Genomic DNA, 17,945 nt, shown 5'->3' on the forward strand with positions numbered 1-17,945 from the left:
AGGCTCATTCTCATGTTGTCATCCTCTGGATCTCTCATGAAGGGGGCACACGCAGTGAAGGGCCTCAGGTGATGATGATGATGATGATGCAGGTTTGCAAAAGATAATAAGGTTTTATGAAAGGCTGTGAGTGAAGTGTGATACTTTTATTGCTGGTAGGTGGTAGGAATAGCCTCTTTCGTTGGCCTTGCAGCACCATTAAACTGCAGGAGAAGAGAGCATTTGTTGTGGTTTCCCACATGGAGATGAGGATCGGTGCAGTGGTAGAGCAAATTCTTTGCAAATATCAAATGTGGCATATCTACGTAAAGGACTTCAGGTAACATCTGGGGTGGGGGAACCTGCCTCAGACCGTGGAGAGCTGTTGCCTGTCAGAAGTAATTCTGAATTGGGCCACTGATCGAACATCATGTCATTCAGTCGAACATAAGAATAGCTCTGCTGGATCACACCAAAGGTCTACCTAGTCTAGCATCCCGTTTCCCACAGTATCCAATCAGATGCCGACAAGTAGGAAAGGAGGGCAGGAGTGTTCTCCTGTTGCTGTTCCCCAGCAACTGGTTCTTTGTTAATACACATTTGACTGAGCTACAGTGTCCGCAGAATTGTTACACAAGTGATATTAGCCACAGGAAGAACCTAGAGGCTTTAGTTAATATTCATAAAATGTGGTGTATGCTTTTTAGTCTCTGCTGCATTTTGATGTGCTACTTCATTCCTTGGGTTTCTAATTTGAAATGCAAATCTGAGATATGAATGTGAAAAGGGGCTTTGATAAGCATCAAGAGAAAGGAACTTGAGGGCATGAGAAGAAGCATTAGGCGATAAGGAGAAAGAGCAGGGTATTAAACCTATAGGGGTATACTATGAACTAATCCTCTAGGGGTATATCTCCTAACTAGAGGCAGATTTCAGCTTGGTCTAAGGGTCTTAGCATCTAGAAACCCCTTAAATCCATGCCCAATCATGGGATTTTGGGTAGAGTCTCTATTCATCTGACTCAGATGAATGGCTTGTATCCAGGAGATGGGCATTCAGTATTTTGGGTCTGATTCTGTGGAACTTCCTCTTGGCTGAGATCAGACAGGCCACCTCAATGGACATTTAAAGTGAAGTAGGTTTTCTGTTACAGTGGTACCTCAGGTTAAGTACTTAATTCGTTCCTGAGGTCTGTTCTTAATCTGAAGCACCACTTTAGCTAATGGGGCCTGCTGCTGTTGCCGCACTGCCGGAGAACAATTTCTGTTCTCATCCTGAAGCAAAGTTCTTAACCCAAGGTATTATTTCTGGGTTCGTGGAGTCTGTAACCTGAAGCGTATGTAACCTGAAGCGTATGTAACCTGAAGTACCACTGTATAATGATTTATTTTGATTGATTTTATCCACTGTGTGTGTGTTTTGTAATCTTACTGTATACCACATGAAACTTGCATGTTAAGTGGTAGATCAATTGTTGAAACAAGCAACATAAGAATATAAGAATATGAGGCTAGTGAACCCTCCTGTTCCCAGATGCCTGTGGGAAACTAGCATCACACTGTTTCTCCAAAATGTATACTTAAAAAGAGGGCTACCAGAGGAACTTTTAAGTGTATCGATGCAGAGCTGCAAACTCAACCCCCCTTGGGATATGATATGGCCCTAAAAAAACAAAACAAAAACTATAATAGAACCAGAGAACATGCAAATTCGTTAGCTTATCATCCCTTCTAATTAGGATGCAAGGCTGTTCAGATGAGCCAAATTCGTTTTATTTCCACCACTGCATTAGTGAGGTAATAGATTAAGCAGCTAGCTAAGGGGAACTGCAAAGACGCTGAGTTACAGTCCCGCAGTACAGTATAGGAGTCGGTAAAAAGAGGCCTGTTTTTCAGAGTACTGCTTGCCACATAGGCTTTGTTTGCATTTAATTAATTGCATCCCATTCCCAGTCCATGCCAGTTTTCCATATGTTCATTCATAGTTCTGTACTGTCCCATGTCTGCATTAATCTCTGATTAAGAGGGGTGGCTTTGCATGAACACTTGTATGTCATCCCCAAATATGTATTTAAATACATCTTTTATTCCAGTGTATATATTTCTAAAATAGATGACGTTCTAAAAGACACATCGGAAATGCATTTTGGTATACTTTTTTGAGCCAGGAACTTTGCTGCAAAATTCAGAGAAGTGCAAAATCTGAAGGATAACTACCTTCCAATCTGCATTTTAGTGCACGAGGCATGGATCTAACCAGTTCACACTGGAATTCATAGAGATCGTGTCCTAAAGCACCCCTACATTTTAATGCCCAAACTCGGTTCATTGCCTACTCTTCACCCTCCCTTAATCCTCCTTTGATTGTGTTTTGATATCACACCTATAATAGTATGATTAGCAGAGTTGTGCATCACCAGCAGAATAGTCCAGCAAAGTTTCAGAATCTTCTCCTTTCTCATTGTCAGCCTTTCCAGAGTAGATAGTGAAGAATACTCCTTGCCCACACAGTTAAGTGTAAAGTGTTTTATTGCTTCAAGACACAAGACAATTTGAACACATGATGTACATTAAGTCAAGATATGCTGCTGCATCATAAACTATACTACTATGTACTGTTAGGAAGTCATTCTTCAAAGAAACGGAAAAAGGTGTTTGTAGCTTCAAAGAGAGCCTGCGTGGTGTAGTGGTTAAGAGCGGTGGACTCGTAATCTGGGGAACCAGGTTCACGTCTCCTCTCCTCCACATGCAGCTGCTGGGTGACCTTGGGCTAGTCACACTTCTCTGAAGTCTGTCAGCCTCACTCATCTCACAGAGTGTTTGTTGTGGGGGAGGAAGAGAAAAGGAGATTGTTAGCCGCTTTGAGACTCCTTAAGGGGGATATCAAGTCCAAACTCTTCTTCTTCTTCTAAATAAGTTTTCTTTAATAGTTAGGAGTGACAATCTAGGCTGATTGGTTATAGCTTGGGATGAAAATAAAAAAGAGGAAGTTGCAGGTTGCATTTGCCTGCATGAGGAAAGAGTACCCACATGCTGTGAGTTTATACTGTATGTACCATATGTAAATAGTTTTGTATACAGTCGCTTGTGAACCAGCCAAGAAATAAAGCAACACTTGGCTGAGAATTTTGCACAAGTCTCGTAATCTCTTGTCGTCTGCCGCCAGGAAGAAACTCTGCTGCAAGCTGTTTAAAGCGGTTTTACAGAGCAGCCACCACACCAGCAGCAAGCGCAGTAGACGTGTGTGGGCGGCAACCTCCAATAAGTACAGCAACCTGTATATCAAGAGATCCAATTTTGAAGAGAGCTCTACCATTATCACCAACACCCTCCCACATCACTGCTGAATCCAGCCTTGGCTTTATACCTGCCTATGCACATACCCACATTCATTGGAGAAAGGGTGGGTGGGGGTGGGTGAGTCGTGCCAGAGGCCTGTAGCCTTGAGCTGTTTCAAAATGCCCGCTACAGCTAGCATCTCAACTCTGAACAGAAATCAGACACAGGGGAAGGTTAACTAAAGACACAAACAAAGCTGTTAGTGTAATTTTGCACATATTCCCAAATTACACCATGCCTCTGAGCTCCCAATCTATTAGCTTTCCTTCATTTCTTTGCCTCTTCTTCAGCTATATCCCCTGTGGTTTTATCCCAGCCATGCTGACAACTTTCCCATTCCTCACAGAAGCCAGTCTGTAAACTGCTTTGTTCCATGAACAAATGAACATTCTGAATTAAAACACACATTCAGCCAGTGAGTGCCAGAGGTTTCACCACCACAAGCACAATACAATATAGATCAGCACACGCGAAGGTATCTTGTGTAACAACGGCAATGTTAGAACTGAAAAGGTTACCGTTAGATTAGAGGAAGGTATTTAAAAAGTTCTCATTTGTAAGCAAAGCTCAATTTCATTTGAGTAGTCGAAAGATAAACTGAGCTTACAGAGAAAGAGGAACTTTGTTTGGGTGAATAGGGTATGAGAATACCAAATGAGTTGTTGGGATACAAATTACTACATTTCAAGCAAGTCACAAGATTTTGAGAACACAGATCTTTCTTAGTGTAGGATGGAAGCACTATCGCTCCTCCACCGCAAGACCCCAAGCCTGTAATTTTAATACAATGAAGCCAACATTTCCCAAGACAAAGAAATATCAAGATATTCTTCCTTAGTCATGAAAGTGCCAATTGAAGTCAAGTATCATAATGGTTATAAAAGGACTCTAAGAGACATTGTATGACCAGATTCAACATTAATGCATCTGCAGTGCCATGACAACGATTGAAGTATTAAGAACCACACAATAGGGAGAGAGGGAGAAAGATTTTCTTGTCCTTCAACTACTAGACTTGCTGTTTCAGAACTCTATAGAACCAATATAACAGGTAGTCTAAACTTCTAACCAATAAAAAGCCACCAAGCTACACAAGCTGTGACAAATGCAGGCCTGTGGGGGGAAACCTTGTGGGTTGTACGTAATGATCTTCTTTTGTTATATTTGTTGTGTGGGATTAAAAAAAAATGGTGGGGGGAAGAAAGTCCTGTCCTTCTTTGCCACACATTAGCTAAGGAGATGAATATACAAAATTCTCCATTAGAGGTGTAAATCAGATGCACATCTGAAAGCCCTCTGGAGTGCAAATGTGTTTTCTTTGCGCTGCTTTCAAAAAGATGCATATTTCTATGTATGAATACATGGATGGGAATTAATATCTAGATGTGCATCCTGTTTAAAAGTCGTAAATTGGGTGATGCACACAGAGAAGCTTTGTTGCATAGGCTACAAGGACAGCTGTGCTTCTGTTTTTGTCTATTGCTTTGCTATGAGGAAAGATTGTGAGAAGGGAGCGTGTGGAAAACAGCAGCGGAGGCCATTCCTGCATTGACCCTGAAGCTGGAAATAAAGAGGTAAGTGGGCTGAATTAGATCCACATTTATTCATTTACAACTGACCCACAGAAGTAAATGACTCAATGGATTCCCCAAGCAATCAGCCTTGTCTCTGCCCAAGAAGATGGGTAGTTTTTCTTATCACCCCTTTCCCTAAAAGTAGGGAGGTCTTCCTGAATTCTCCCTCCATGTAGTTCCATTTTCTACTTCACCCACAACAGACAAGGAGTGGAAAGTATGTGCAGGAGCACTAGCTTTGTAGCAAGGAAACCACCTCTATACGTGGAGAATCTCACATATTTTGGAATCTAGATATCCAGGGTTCCAAAATGTAAGGAAGCCTCCATGTGTAGAACAGGCTTCTCCAGTGCAGATCATTGCCCTGGAACATGCAGAGGGCAATAGTGATAAGCATGTTCATCCATATTTCTTGCACCTTGAGTATTGATTTAAGTCAGACTACTCTCATTGGTGTTGACCATTGATCATGCTTACTGGGGCTGAGAGAGTTACGAGTCTAACAACATCTGCAGGGCCACAGGATCCCTGTTCTGGCTGTGAGCCATGTTCAGAACGCCTGTCATTCCAAGTTCAGGGAACCATGCAGTGTATTTAAATAAAGTAAGGGAAGGACACTTGTCTATGTTTATAGCATACCTCATCATTAGAGGTGTATATTTCCATGTATTTACTTGACAGGATAACAAGTAACCTTCTAAGTTCTTTGAACAGTCCTGCCAATATTTTAAGAGCAGAATCAGTTTTGATTAGAATTTCCTGCTCTATGAGTAAAATTTATGTCATTTCCCCTTAGACCCTGACAGTGTCAAGATGACAATTTTTATAATATGATTCAGAAGATATTGTCTCTGTCATGTCCCATTTGGCAGCAAAAGCAACCCTGAAATCCTTCAGAGAAAAATGACTGTATCCCCTATGGAGCTTAAAAGGGGTGGAAGCGATAAGGGTGGCAGATTTGCTTATTGGGCTCAGGAGAAAGCTATACAAAGCATAAACATATTTCAAGTATATTGAAGCTAGCAAAATAGAACAAAGCAAATTATAACCCCACTGAAGACTTTCGTGTTCATCAAGCTTTATACCATGTACTTTTAACTAAGCCTGCTGCAATAGAAGATATTTCTAAAGTAAAATCTAAGATGTTTTGTGTTATATACTATCTCAGATTGTTTTAAACCACTTAGATTTTTTTTATGCTGTAGTAGTAAATAAATATAAATAAAGCTGTGGTTTGCTCTCTTTAATTCCTAGAATTATGTATTTTAGAAATCATTATATTTGAGCATAAGACGCTTCAAATGATTAGCTACTTGGATGCATCCATAATTTACGTACCTGTTTTTTTTGTGTTACAACTGTTGCCATGGCAATGCTCTGATCTCACACTGCAGATATTGGCACGGTTACTACACAGCATAAACTATGTAAAGATCTTTCTCTTGAACTCTTTTGACATACACCACTATCTTCCGTTTAAGCAAAGGACCGCTGTCAAATCATGGCCTTAGCCTATAGACCCATCTATATTACTCAATTATTACAGCGTTGCCTGTCATCTCTCCACTAAATCACATCTGAGTCCATTGTAACCACCCAATTACGTATGTATAACTTGCTCTATATAACTCATATCACATCATTCTGTTTGATCGGTCAAGTCAACACGTTCTTGGCTTTAGCCAAATTGGGGGGGGGGGCATGTGTAAGCCATTTAATGTGTCTGATACTGGTTGTGAAATCCTGCTCTGAGTTCCACTGAAGTCATCCAGTTAAGTGTGGATGCTCAGATGCTGTAGCCCAGCAATGGGAAACCTCAGGCCTGGTGCGTAAATGCAGATCTCCAGGCCTCTCTGTATGGCCTTTTGAGATTCCTCCTCAGGCCACACTCCTTTTCCCCAGGCCATACCACTCATCAACCATACTGGGTTGCCTGGCTAAAACATGTAACCGAACTTTGATAATGCATCTTGCCTGCCTGAATAAAGGATAGAGAGGGATGAGTGAGTAGGAACCAGCCTATTCTACAAAGACAACCTTTATATCCGTTGCTCCACCCACTTTTGCCTCTGCCCCCGCCCACCACTGGCATTTGACCTCCAGAATGATGCCTTGAAGGGAATATAGCCCTTGGGCTGATGTAGCCTGACACCAAATAGACAGCAGTTCTTTGCAGATACAAAAATTAAATTAACAGATCTACAGGGGAAATGCCATTTGTATGGCAAGGCAGCAGAGGCAGACCTTGGGGGTCTCAAATTTCAGCAACGTTCTATGCAACACCAAAATTCAGTTCCCCCACCTCTTGTCTTCCATTTTATATCATAGTTGCGGCACCCCCTCATACAGTCCTCCCAGGCCCCACACCCAGTGCAACTGAACCAGTCATGCTCCCTAAATCTATCTCTGATGGCAGGCTCCTTCTTTGCCATACACACACTCAATATAATGCCCCTTCCAAAACCAGTTTGATGTCCATATCATGATATTGGTTTCATAATTTTTGACCTGGCAATATACTGTGAATCATGATGGATGTGTGTGTGTGCACTATAATGCAAAAATCACAATTTGGGGAAAACCATGAAGCCAGCCAATGCACCATCCTTATTTCAGAAATTGTGATAAATTGGTATATCGTGATGTTTAGCTGATGATATATTGTGAAGCTGAAGACCAGTTACCACCCAGTCCTAATCGTTGGATTCCACATTCATCAACCTAGAATAACTTGAAAATATTCTGTACTTGCAGTCATTAACATAAATTGTAACCTGTGTCACTCATAGGTATTATAATTAATATAATATGATGATATGATATGATATGATATGATATGATATGATATGATATGATGAGATGATATGATGATATAATAATTTATTATTTAACACCCCCCCCAATCTGGCTGGATTTCCCTAGCCACTCTGGCAAAGGCATTAACATGTCGGGGGAAGCTCTCTTTGAAACATTGTGATTGCTACAGGGTTTTTAATTCCACCCCCCAAAAAAGCTTTCATCTCTCAGTCCCTTTTACCCAACTTCAAATTATCTCTGGGTACCACTTTTCTGAGATTTATTGAAAATACATTTTAGATTGTTCAGCAGTCCTCCACTGTAAATCCTGCACCACTCACACAGCAAATTTCTAATGAAGTGCCACATACATAAATCCATTGGTCTCATTCCTGATGCTTTCAGCCGATACAATTGCCATTTTGGTTAATGGCAAGTGTCTCTTAACTTCCATCCTCTTGGCTATTATTGACTAGGAGAGCCACACTTCCTACACTGGCTGAAGCCTTAACCCATGATCCAGCCCAATCACCTTCTAAATCCAGCCTGCAGACGGTCCGGGAATCACCGTGTTTTTACATGAGTAGAATGTGTCCTTTTATTTAAAATGCATCGCTGGGTTATTTGTGGGGCATAGGAATTTGTTAATCCCCCCCAAAAAATTATAGTCTGGCCCCTCGCAAGGTCTGAGGGACAGTGGACTGGCCCCCTGCTGAAAAAGTTTGCTGACCCCTGCCTTAACCCTTTGTACCATGAGCCCAAATCTTTCTACATCTGGCTGAATGTGCCTGGGATTTGTGATGTGATCAGCAACTCTGATCTAAAAGTGATCAAGGAGAGGGCTTTACCCTCAATAGGCCACTTTGACCGGGGGGATGCATGGCTGTTCAGTGCCACCCAAGATTCTGCTTCTGCATCTCTAACTTGAATTCACCATTTTTTTATTAAAAAAAATTCAAGCTGGCATGGCTGCAAAGGAAAGCTATTTGCAAATTCAAATTTTGACTTCAAAGGATGAATCAGGAGCACATTCCCGATTCTTCCTTTGCAGCCACAGCTTTAATAATAATAATAATTTTTTATTTATACCCCGCCCTCCCCAGCCAAGGCCGGGCTCAGAGCGGCTTACAAGCAATAATAAAAACAAGATGAATGATTACAAACTTAAAAACAAAAATAAAACACAACAATTAAAATAATGGAACATTAAAATATTAAAATGTAGCCTCATCGCAGGAGGAGAAGGAAAAGAAGGGGGGAAAAGAGAGAGAGGGGGGGGGAGGGAATCAAACTGGCTCCAAGCCAAAGGCCAGGCGGAACAACTCTGTCTTACAGGCCCTGCGGAAAGAAATCAGATCCTGCAGGGCCCTGGTCTCATGAGGCAGAGCGTTCCACCAGGCCGGAGCCAGAGTTGAAAAGGCCCTGGCTCTGGTCGAAGCCAATCTAACTTACTTAGGGCCCGGGACCACTAGGGTGTTGTTATTTATGGACCTTGAGGCTCTCCGTGGGGCATACCAGGAGAGGCTGTCCCGGAGGTACGAGGGTCCTAGGCCGTGAAGGGCTTTAAAGGTCAAAAGCAGCACCTTAAATCTGACCCTGTACTCCACCAGGAGCCAGTGCAGCTTGAAAAGCACTGGGTGAATATGCTCCCATGGCAGAGACCCCGTGAGGAGCCTCGCTGCAGCATTCTGTACCTGCTGGAGTTTCTGGGACAGCTTCAAGGGCAGCCCCGCGTAGAGCGAATTACAGTAGTCAAGCCTGGAGATGACCGTCGCATGGATCACTGTGGCCAAGTCAGGGCGGGAAAGGTAAGGGACCAACTGCTTGATGCGGCGAAGGTGGAAAAATGTCGCCTTGGCTGTTGCTGTAACCTGCGCCTCCATGGAAAGGGAGGCGTCAAGGATTACACCCAAACTCTTAACGGAAGGCAATGGCACTAATTGGGCCCCTGCAAGAGAAGGGAGTTGGTCCCTCATCCCCATGCCATCCCGACCTACCCATAGGACCTCTGTCTTCGAAGGATTTAGTTTCAATCGGCTCCCATGAAACCATCCAGCCACAGCTTCCAAGCATCTGGTCAATGTGTTTGGGGCCGAGTCGGTGTGGCCATCCATCAGCAGATAGAGCTGAGTGTCATCAGCATATTGGTGACAGCCCAGCCCAAAGCTCTGGATAATCTGGGCAAGGGGGCGCATAAAGATGTTAAAAAACATCGGGGAGAGAATTGCGCCCTGCGGCACTCCACACACCAAGGAGTGGCGCGACGACATTTCCCTCCCTAGTGCCACCCTCTGTCCCCGACCAGAGATAAAAGAGCACAACCAGTTACGGGCTATGCCCTGTATCCCCACGTCTGCGAGGCGGTGGTCCAGAAGATCATGATTGACCATGTCAAAGGCTGCTGACAAATCTAAAAGGATCAGCAGTCCTGACCCGCCTCGATCCAGTTGTCTACGGAGATCGTCTGTTAAGGCAACCAGAGCCGTCTCCGTCCCAAAACCAGGACGGAAACAGGACTGAAATGGATCTAATGCCGATGTTTCCTCCAGAAACCTACCAAGCTGCTCAGCAACCGCTCTCTCAATTACCTTACCCAGGTATGGGAGATTTGAAACTGGGCGGTAATTGGATAGGTCTAAGGGATCTAATGAAGTTTTTTTTAAGAGTGGACACACCACTGCCTCCTTCAGTTCCCCTGGGAATGTCCCCGTGTCAAGGTACAAATTGATAATTTCAACCAGAGGGGTCCGCGCAACATCTGGACACTCCCTAATCAGCCAAGACGGGCACGGATCAAGGAGGCAGGTGGTGGGCCTACTAACTTGGAGGAATCTATCCACATCAGTAGGGAGTATCCGATCGAAATGGTCCAACACTGGACCTGAAGTCATTCGAGGGGCCTCCAGTTCAGTCACTGTATCTAAATTGGCAGGGAGGTCACGGCGGAGCAATAGGACTTTATCCGCAAAAAAAACTTGCGAATGCCTCACAGCTGTGGGTCAAATTTGTGCTTAAATTTGATTGTCCTCTTAAGGACGTTATTGACCTAATTATTCTAAAAAGTTGTGCCGGGCGAGAGCTAGCGGATGCAATGGAAGCTGCAAAGTAAGATTTCTTAGCAGCTTTCATAGCCAACTCATAGGCTTTCATAAGCGTCCTATAAGATGTTCTTGAGGCTCCGTCACGAGTCCGTCGCCATACTCGCTCTAGCCGTCTGAGATCCCGCTTCATTTTCCGGAGCTCCTCAGTAAACCAAGGGGCCCGGTTTCGACGGGGTCGCAGAGGGCGCTTAGGTGCGATCTCATCAATGGCTGCCAAGAGCCGGTTATTCCAGTCCTCAACAAGGTCATCTAATGAGTCGCCAGGAGGAGCAGGGTTCCGCAAGGCTTGTCGGAATCTATCAGGATCCATCAGTTTTCGCGGACGAGCCCAAATAGGTTCGCCACCCGAGCTAGGGAGGAGCGGGAAGTCAATCTTGGCTTTCAGAGCGTAGTGATCAGACCATGGCACTTCCACAGCAGGGAGCATGATCACATCTATGCCAGCCCCAAAGATCAGATCCAGCGTGTGGCCTGCTTGATGGGTAGGGCCCAAAACAACCTGGGAGAGCCCTAGTGTTGCCATGGAAGTCACTAGGTCCAGAGCCTGTGAGGAGGGAGCGGCATCGGCATGGACATTGAAGTCTCCCAAAACCAGTAGGTTTGGGAACTCCAAGGCCCAGCCTGCCACCACCTCCAGTAGGTCTGACAGGGTGGCTGCAGGTGTGCTGGGTGGTCGGTACACCAGCCAGACAGCCAAGCTCTCCTTGGTGCCCCACACGAGACCAACACATTCAATGCCGGAGATCGCCGGTGATGGCAGAGCTCTGAAAGAGCAATCCTCCCGGAATAACAACGCTACTCCTCCCCCCCGACTCACAGTCCGCGATTGATGGAGGATAGAGAAACCTGGGGGTGTTATCTCATGTAGGGAGACTACTTCGCCTTCCCGTACCCAGGTCTCCGTCACGCAAGCCAGGTCAATCCCCTGTGAGACAAAAAAGTCACGCATGGTGGCGGTTTTGTTGCCTATGGACCTGGCATTGCACAGCACCAATGTCGGAGGTGTGTAATCCTTGCTCTTCCTACACTCATGCCTTGGGATGGGGCGTAGATTGGAAGGGGTACGAGGATCACTGCATCTCGAAACCCTTCGCCGATAGAGATATCTAGCCCCACCGCCATTCCTCCCTAGCCCTTCAATTGTGGAAATCCCAGATCCCATACTAGCCTCCCCAATAGATGGGTAACATCCCCTCAATAACAAGTCATCCTTGGGCCAGGACTCATGGGTCAAAATGGTATGGGAAAGAGGTGGAGGTCTGATAGGGTAAGTATCCCTAGAAGATAAAACCCAACCAACCGCACACCAAGTGGGGGGGACAGTCCCATGGTGTTTCATTAACTGTCAATCCCCCTTTCCCTCCTGGGTTAATTGGAGGATTATTGGTTCTATCTGTGGCTGTGGAAGTATTAATGAGGTATGTGTTATAAAATGTGGATCACTGGCCAACAAAGAGCCAGATTCAAATTCGGAAGATCTGTCAATCCTGTCTCGCCAGGAGTACAGTAGAGAAGGCTGATCATTCTGATAAGTTTTTGGAACATTAGGCAAAGGTCCAGATGTAGATTTGGTGCTGGATATCTCCAGATTGTCAGCAACATAGAGTTCTTTATGTGTTGTTGCCATGGAAATGTCGGAGGCGCCAAATTCCTCATCTAATTTGGTGTCGTTTGAAAAGGGAACAGGGAGTTGCACTGATGTCTTTCGATGGGATAAAGAGCTGTTGGACGTCTTTAAATATTGTGCTCTAGGCTCTACTGTCCTTATATTTTGGGTAGAAATCTCAGTCTTTATACTCATTAGCCTCTTCTTCAGGTCTTGTAATTCTAGGCTTACAGAGTTCTTTTCTTCCTTCGGGCAATTAGTATTTCTAGTGTTGAGCTTGGTTTCCTTTATCCGCATTAGCTTTGACTCTATGCAAGGGAGCAATTGCCTCCTTGTTTCGTCCTTAAATACCCTCACTGGGCGGAGAGAATGGAACCACCATAGGGTATCCTTTATCTCCATGAGTCGATATGGGAGGGTTGATGACCTAAAGGTCATAAATAGGCGCATGGTGTTTCTCAAGGTAGGCAGGAAGTGGAAATTTTCTAGATCTACATTTCGGTAATGGTAATTCAGGAGCTGAGACAAGGACATAGTAATTTGTCTGCGGTTCATCCACCTATGAGTGTATTGGTGAATCTCAAGCATTATCTGGTTCGTTTGCAAGACTTGACAGGACCTCACTTCATCCATAGTTTGAGTTGGTGAGTTGTTAACAGAGTCATTTCTTATCATCTTTTTAAGCCCTTGGGCATTTAAAGGGGAGGAACTAGTATCCAATTGTTTCTCAATGTTAACTATTCTGGTGAGAATAGTTTTAATTTTTCTGTGCCAGATATCACATGTCAGGTGGATGTGCTTTGCTCAAAATGGTTGCGCTGCCTAACCTCTGAGCTTCTGGGCTGGAGGCACTTCACCCTGATGTAGAGGATTCTATGTGCATTCATCCAAACATGCAAAGTTCACCACTCCAAATCTTTCTCAGCACATGCAGGCTGTCTATATTTAGACATTCAGAACAGAAAATTGGTATTCAATACAGTTCTGTTCAAGGATATGGAGTCCAGCTGTGGCAAGAAGTAGTCACAGGGCTAAGCATTGCATTTCTATTTAGGGAAAGATGATGACAATATACCTGCCCTCTTTTCGTTTCTAAAAGGCCAAACATCCAATCGACTGCAGGAGAATAACATCCCCATACATTTTAAAATAGCATCAATTCCTTGCCCAGCACAAGTGTTCTGTGAGCATTTTTCCTGCTGAGAATATATGTGAAGCCTACAGAATGAAGCTACAAAGCAGGAAAGGGTTGCTCAGGAGATACTCAATAAATCTCTCTGCTTTTGCTCTGGACTGTTAAGCTTTGAAGAGGCCACAAAATATAGTGGGTCAGCTTGATGGGTCGCGAATTATAGAGGCCTGACGGTGCACTTATCCCATATCTTTCTCATGAAGTCTGCATCAATTCTAGCCCAGCAGCTAAGCACATTCTTGGGATCATCAAAAGCCTTTGCCTAATGTTCATTCGGAAGCTACTCCAGTGACTACCTTTGCATAATTCCACTCATCCCCTCAATCATAATCAGCCATATCAAAAAAAAAAATTTGTCTCCTTGGCTGGGAACCAATTCTTACTTCCTGCCAAGTGCCACAGATACTACAAAATGCTTGTCCTGCAGTTGTAATTTTGCTACATGATACAGACAGCAGCAGAGCTTGCTTTGAAAGGCTTTCTATAAATAGAACAGAGATGCTGTAGTAGCTGGCCGACTGATTTTGCCAGACAGCTTTTCTCTCTACTGATTGGAATCCTGAAGTGACTTTTCCTATTCTCATGTGCTAGGGCAATCCACTGTAATACATTTGAGTGGAATGTTATATTATTCAGAACAATAATATGCATTTACTGTATGCATTTGCTTTTCTATGCTTATATTATCCAGAAAGAGTTTCAGTTTAATGTACTGAGTTTCAAAACATCAATTCCACTATCTTCTTTTTAAATGCACTAATAGACATTGTTTCATTTCCCCCCGATTCACTGAATTGTTGGAATTTCTGGGCAGCCATTACAGAGAAAGAAATTTATTTTGTCATAGGAAGAATTGGAACAAGCCATTTAATCTGCACATATGCAACGTGAGTAGTAAGGGGTTGTGATGGAGCAGAAACAAATACACAAGCCCTCATGTTCTAAAAAGCATCCCCCTTACTGCCCGGAAAACATCCTAGCAACACTGCAGACTTAAATTCATTTCAATGTATTTGTGTTTTCTTTGCTCACAAACTCTGTCCTCAAGTATTCCCCGACTTCTAGTTTGGGGCATGACTCCAACTACATTCTATATGCTAAGGGTCTATTTTGTACCCCAAATTTGATCCTAACTAAATATCATTAGACTTCTCTTCCAGTCTATCCTCCCCAGATTTCCAAATGAGCCAGGGGAGCTGTCCAGCAATTTCAGAAAGATTAACACAAGTCAGTGGGTCAAGTGCTGAAGAGCAGAGGAGCTGTCCAGGAGACTCCCAGAACTTCTTGACAAGAGCTAAAAGTTTCTGTAACTGGCCTGGGTACCCCAGTCTTTCTGGCATAATATGCAAGGTGTGCAACAATAACCTTCCACACTGGATGCTCCTGAACCATGTTGATTTGAAACTATCACATATACATAACCACACACAGAGAGAGACTTAGACTCCTCCCCACCCCAACAAAAAACCCTCAGAAACATGGCAGGCTAAGGGATGTCTGTGCATGCTTTCTTCTTGCCACTGAAGATCATGCTTGGTGGTAGCAGAGTCAATTAGAGAGGCTCATCAGATCAGGAAGCTTTGGTAGGTATGAAGAAACAAGTACATGCTTTATTTAGCTTGCATTTTATTTGCTTATTTTTAGTAGGTGGTCTCACATTGTAAACTACCCCAAGCTGGTGGGATGGGTGGAAACTGTGGGTTCAAAATCCAGGAGATAAACACCAAACAACAGTTGAGAATTGGACCTTTAAAAGCTGCCAGAGGAAGAGTGACTTGTTGGCATACAGTACCACCTCCCGTTTTATCCTTGGTGGCGGACACAAATAGAATCTAGGGCTAAAGGAATAAAACATTGCCTTTGAGCATTGTAACGAAGTCATTTAAAATCCCATGCTGTCCTGGAATTTACAGCACAACTTTTGCATGCAAAGTGGGTAAGTAAATTAGGCAGGGAAAGGTTCGGAATCTACGCTCATGCTTATTTGCAGGTATAGATTTCATATGGCCATGGGTAAACAACTGGATGCTGGAAATTAAATGCTAACATTTCATGACTCTGAAAGATGCCGTGGCAGGGTTAATCCTGCTTTAGGTCATGGCACTTAGATTTTATTTCAGATCAGAAGAGTCTGTTTACCTTTCAGAGGGGCATAGGAAGCTGCCTGCTACTGAATGAGATAATTTGCCCCTTCTTCTTCAGTATTGTCTACACTGACTGCAGCAGCTCTCCAGGATTTCAAACAGTGTTATCCCTCAGCTTTACGTGGAGATGCCGAGAATTGCACCTGGGACCTTCTGCATTCAAAGCAAGGTTCTACCACTGAGCTGCAGATCCTTTACCTTGAAGACAGAAACGAGGATAGGCTTTCTGAAATGGAAATGCCCTCCAGGATGTAGAATTTTGCATTTTCCTCCTTCCTAAGACGTAATGCTTTAGAACTACATGAAAACCTGTGCTCTTATCTACAGTAAGCCAAACTAGAAATACAAGCATTCCTGTGCATACAGGAATGCCATATCTTCAACAAGTCCCTTTTAGTACCCATCTCCTCAAACCGAAGCACAAACCGTCATGTTGAGTGGCTGAAAAACCTTGAACAGTATATTGATGGCTGCTTTTATGTACCCTTTGGGACAATGAGCACTGAATGAGCATGACTCATTTCATCATATGCTGATTCACACAAGCTTCAAAAATTTGAGCCATGGAATTCGAGCCCTGGTAACCTTTGAAAAATAACTTTAAGCATGTCATTGTCATGATAATGCTTCTTGCCCATCATATATTGCTTATGTAAAACCACAGTATAACACCTTCCCCCCATTTTTTAGTACATTATCTCCAAGGACTCAACCATGCTCTCCATGTACCAAGGGACCTGTGTGTTTCACCAAAGGTGGAGATAGACCTGGGTGACAGCTGGATTTTATATCTCCAGAGACAGGTTGACAACCATTGCATGCTTCTTCTTCCCGCAGTGAAACCCGAAACCTTCACAACACGTAACTGGGCCCTATTGCTGCTATTTTCTCCCTCATTCCAGATGCACCACCAGGTAAAGGACGACTTATGCAGTTCATAGCTGATGCTTATGAATAATCATGAATCAAAATCCACTCATGTCAACAACAAGAAACCTGTGTACATGTGTCCTTGTAGAAAGTAGCTAAAGTCCCCCGCTTTCAGAAATCTTTCTCACTTTCTTTACTTCATGTCAGTAGCAAGATGACACACACACACACCCCCGCACTATTTCACAGAATTGTGAAAAGCATTTTTTGGTCAAATGAAATGCTGCTTGATTTTTGCCATTTTGAACTGGTCTGATTTGCCACCATTTTGATTGGTTTCTCCTGCATTCAGTGACCTTTAGCTTGTTGGGCGGGAGAGCTGGTGAAGAGAGAAGCTTGCACCTGAAGTATGCTCAGATAATTTGCCAAACGACTTAAGCCCCCTGCCTTTATTTTTCATTGAACACAAAAATGATAGTAACACACAGACTGTACATGAATGGCTAGGATGAAAGTTAAAGTGCCCACAAGCATTCTTAAAAGCAAAACAAAAAACCTCTTCTTCCTGCTGATTTATTGTAACACTGAAAGTATGTTTCGATAGTTGCTCCAGGCCAAAGGAGTGTATGCAACATTTTCCCTATTTTCTTTATTTCTATTCCTCTTTGTGTGTTTTTCTGCTACTTGATGTATAAGGTGGCTAACTATGAAATAATAAAGGGAAAGAAGGACCCATTAATTTCAAAAGTATTTATTTATACTTCCCTCCAAGCTCTCTACTAGTGTTTTTTAAGCTTCATCATTTCCATGACACATTTTACAAAACTGGTGATGCCAGTATTTGGGCAATGATCACCACTGCCTTCTTGTCCAGCTGCATAGACTTTTTGTGAAGGTCAAGTCTATACATGTCTGTTGGACTGCATCCTAAGACAGCTCTCACTAGCTGGGGGAAATGAAGTAAGGATGCCTGGATACCCTGCCTTTTTTGTGTGCATTTAAACCAGAGCAACTTACAAGTTACAAGTAGGACCTTTGTTCAGGATTCCAGCCAGGCTACTCTAATCCCCAGTTTTCCTTCCCCTCATCCAAACACTGAGCATTCTGTTTCCACCCAGGAAGCTCAGTATTCATCATACTACATTTGGGTTGCACCCTGTAGGATTTGGATTTTACCCTTGCAGGGTGGTTGTGGTGTTTGTTTGTTTTTTGTACTTCTGCAAATCTTGGGGTTCCCTGAAGCATGAAGACTGATGCTTGGAAAATGAGTTTGCTAATGGTATACAGGTTTGGATTGCACCCCTTGAAATATGTTTTAACCCAAGCCCATTGAATATGGTAGTGG

The 17,945-nt window shown here is 43.5% G+C and overlaps 1 long non-coding RNA gene across 1 annotated transcript in view; it reads left to right on the forward strand.

Annotated features, from left to right (window-relative positions):
* Positions 1-6,367: 6,367 nt before the first annotated feature.
* Positions 6,368-17,945, forward strand: part of LOC310825763 — a 34,680-nt gene continuing 23,102 nt past the window's right edge. Inside the window, exons 1-2 of the long non-coding RNA XR_014555521.1 lie at positions 6,368-6,495; positions 16,568-16,644. This is a non-coding gene — a long non-coding RNA (uncharacterized lncRNA). The remainder of the gene's footprint in view (positions 6,496-16,567; positions 16,645-17,945) is intronic.

Source organism: Podarcis gaigeae, assembly GCF_964106915.1.
Source record: "Podarcis gaigeae genome assembly, chromosome: 10".
NCBI lineage: Eukaryota > Metazoa > Chordata > Lepidosauria > Squamata > Lacertidae > Podarcis > Podarcis gaigeae.